Here is a 4168-nt window from a genome sequence, read left to right on the forward strand (position 1 = left end):
ATGTTAGCCATTATCTAACCTGGATCTCTTAAAAATATCTTCGAGTACATTCTAGTTTATAAAAATTGAATTCAGAAGACATCTTTATTTTCTAAAAACTGTAATAAAATTCTTATTTCAACTTAAAAATGCACAAGAAAGTACATGATTTTTCGACATAAGTATGTTGATGGTATATATGAGCAAAACAATTCGAATATTACTAATTCTAATATAAACGGAGGTTAGAATCACAGTAACATTGATTAATACAAAGAAATCAAAACTACACAAACTATAAACTACTACTTAGAATCAACTGATGGAACTAAACAGACATGGAATGCAGACACAGATGCTGGAGATCACACCATCCTGAGCTTCAAGGGTTTCTTTCTTTCTTTGCTTAACTGTAGGTGAAGACATTAAACAGCTAACAAAAAATTGTCAACCAGAATTCTATATCCCATAAAACCAACCTTCAAAAATGAAGAAAAGTAAGCATTTTCAGAAAGCATTTTAAAAAACTATACAATTTTCACCAGGAGACATGTACTATAAGAGAGACTAAGTAGACTGAAAGAATATGTTCCCAGATAGAAACTCAAATCTTCAGGAAAATCTGAAGAACACTAAAAATAATATATGTGTGGGTAAATTTGAAAGTCTGTTATTCTTTTTAATTTTATTAAAATAAATATAACTGTTTAAAAAATTATAATATTGTTTTGTGAGGTGTATCAATAACTCTAATATGATAGCTCTTATGTAACTCTATATAGGATAAGAGGTGGGTTAAATGGACCTATACTGAGTAAGATCTATACATTTATTTTTATTTATTTATTTATTTTTATTGTCACTTGTTTTATTTTTTTTTTAATTTACATCCAAATTAGTTAGCATATAGTGCAACAATGATTTCAGGAGTAGATTCCTTAGTGCCCCTTACCCATTTATCCCATTCCCCCTCCCACAGCCCCTCCCATAACCCTCAGTTTGTTCTCCATATTTATGAGTCTCTGTAAGATCTCTACATTTAATGTGAAGTGGTACAATATGAACTCTATGTATACTGTGTGATTTTAAAGGTAAGTATGGTAATTCCTATAACTACCACTAAAAAAAAATGCAAAGTGGTGTAGGTGAAAACAATAGATAAATGAAAACTAAGTTTGAATACATATTTAACAATTCTAAACAAGGCAGGAAAAAATGAAAAAAAAAAGCAAAATACCATCAATAGCAACAGAAAGAAAAATAGAGAAGACAAAAAACAAATAGTAAAATTGTAGACCTAAATATAACCATATCAATAATTAAGTGCTAATTGGCTAAGGGCTCTGATTAAAACCCATAGATTACCAAAATGGATTTAACCAACCAACCAAACAAACAAATGAAACCCAACTCTGCTATCTATAAAACTTACATTAAGTAAAGGCACGTTTCATTTTATTGGGCTTCACTTTATTGCACTTTACAGGAATTGCAAGTTTGTGGCAACCCTGCAATGAGCAACTCTGCCAGCGCCATTTTTCCAACAGCATTTGTTCACTTCATGCCTCTGTCACATTTTGGTAATTCTCACAATATTTCAAACTATTTCATTATTGTTATATTTGTTTTGTCACAGTGACCTGTAATCAGTGATCTTTGATGTTTACTATTACATAATTGTTTTGGACACCATGAACTGCTCCCATGTAAGATCGTGAACTTTATAAATGTTATGTGTGTTCTGACTCCTCTGCCAAACTGGCCGTTACCCCATTTCTCTCCCTCTCCTCAGGATTCCCTATTTCCTGAGTCACAACAATTTTGAAATTAAGCCCATAAGGATCCTACAATGGCCTCTAACTGTCCAAGTGAAAGAAAGAGCTGCACATCTTTCACTTTAAATCAAAAGCTGGAAATGATTACGCTTAGTGAGGAAGGTGTGTTAAAAGCCAAGACAGGCCAAAAGCTAGGTCTCTGATGTCAGTTAGTCAAGTTGTGAATGCAAAGGAAAAGTTTTGAAGGAAATGAAAACTGCCACTCCAGTGAACACACAAATGATAAGAAAGTGAAACAAATGTACTGCTGTGTGGAGAAGGTTTTAGTGGTCTGGATAGGGGATCAAACCAGCCACAACATTCCCTTAGACCAAAACCTAATCCAGAGCAAAGCCCTAACTCTTTTCAATTCTATGAAGGCTGAAAGAGGTGAGGAAGATTCAGAAGAAAAGTTTGAAGCCAGCAGAGGTTGTTTGATGAGGTTTAAGGAAAGAGGACATCTCATAACATCAAAGCACAAGGTGAAGCAGTAGGTGCTGATGTAGAAGTTGCAGAAGGTTATCCAGACGATCTAGCTAAGAGAGTTCACGAAGGTGGCTACACTAAATAAGAAATTTTCAATTTCTTATTGAAATTGTAGATTTCAATGTAGATTCAAATGTGGATGGAATAGCATTCTATCTAAAGAAGATGTCATTCACGACCTTCATAGCTAGAGAGAAATCAATGCCTGGCTTCAAAGCTTCTAAGGACAAGCTGACTCTCTTATTAGGGGGTAATGCAGCTGAAAACTTCAAAGTTAAAGCCAATGTTTATTTACCATTCTGAAAATCCTAGGGCCCTTAGGAAATATGCTAAATCTACTCTGCCTGTGCTCTATAAATGGAACAATAAAGCCTAGATGACAGCATGTCTGTTTGCAACATGGTTTACTGAATAAGCCCACTGTTGAGACCTACTGCTCAGAAAAAAAATATTTTAAAATATTACTGCTCATTGACAATGCACCTGCTCACCCAAGAGCTCTGATGGAGATGCCCAGCGAGATTAATGTTGTTTTCATGCCTGCTAACACAACATCCATTCTGCAGCCATTAGATCAGGGAGTAATTTCAACTTTCAAGTCTTATTATTTACGAAATACACTTTATAAAGCCCTCACTGCCATAGATAGTGATTACTTGTGGATCTGGGCAAAGTAAATTGAAAATCTTCTGGAGGGGATTCACCATTCTAGATGCCATTGAGAACATCCATGACTCATGTGAAGAAGTCAAACTATCAACATCAAAAGGACTTGGGAAGAAGTTGATTCCAACTCTCATGGATGACTTTGAGGGCTTTAAGATTTCACCAGAGAGAGAGTAAGTGCAGATGTGTGGAAACAGCAAGAGGAGAAGAATTAGAAATGAAGCCTGAAGATGTGACTGAATTGCTGCAATCTTATGAAAAAGCTTGAACAGATGCAGAGTTGCTTCTCACGGATGAGCAAAGAAAGTAGATTCTTGAGACAGAAACTAGTCCTGGTGAAGATGCTGTGAAGATTGTTGAAATTAAAACAAAGGATATAGACCATTACATAAACTTAATTGAGAAAGCCGCTACAGGGCTTGAGAGGGCTGACTCCAATTTTGAAAGAAGTTCTACTGTGGGTAAAATGCTGTCAAACAGCATGGCGTGCTACAGAAAAACCGCCTGGGAAAGGCAGAGTCAATTGATGCAGCACACTTCATTGTGGTCTCATATGAAGAAGTTGCCACGGCCGCCCTCACCTTTAGCAACCACCACCCTGATCAGTGAGTTGGCCATCAGCATCCAGGCAACACCCTCCACCAGCAAAAAAATTATGATTTGCTAAAAGTTCAGATGACGATTAGCATTTTTTAGCAATAAAATGTTTTTCAATTAAGGTTTATAAACTGCTTTTTAGACATAATGCAGTTGCACACTTAATAGACTACAGTATAGCATAAATATAATTTTTTATATACTGAGAAACCAAAAAGTTATTTTGATTTGCATTATTGCAATATTCACTTTATTTACAAAATTTTTTTTTTAATATTTATTATTGAGAAGGAGAGAGAGTGTCAGTGTGGGAAGGGTAGAGAGAGAGCGGGAGACACAGATTCTGAAGCAGACTCCAGGCTCTGAGCTGTCAGCACAGACCCAGATGCAGGAATCAAACTCACAAACTGTGAGATCATGACCTGAGCCAAAGTTAGACGCTTAACCAACTGAGCCACCCAGATGCCCTTGAAATATTGACTTTATTTTGGTGGTCTGGAACTGAACCTGCAATATCTTGGAGTTAGTCGTGGATTAAGGAATCAGTTGAAAGTAAGTAAATGGAAAATAGATATCCCATGAAAACAGTCAATATAGAAAAGTTGTAGTGGCTGTATATATATTAA

General features: G+C 35.6%; 1 pseudogene; it reads left to right on the plus strand.

Annotated features, from left to right (window-relative positions):
• The first annotated feature begins 1828 nt into the window (after positions 1-1828).
• LOC109500185 lies at positions 1829-3604 on the plus strand (annotated as a pseudogene).
• Positions 3605-4168: the final 564 nt, after the last annotated feature.

This window comes from Felis catus, chromosome B2, assembly GCF_018350175.1.
Source record: "Felis catus isolate Fca126 chromosome B2, F.catus_Fca126_mat1.0, whole genome shotgun sequence".
NCBI classification, from domain to species: Eukaryota; Metazoa; Chordata; class Mammalia; order Carnivora; family Felidae; genus Felis; species Felis catus.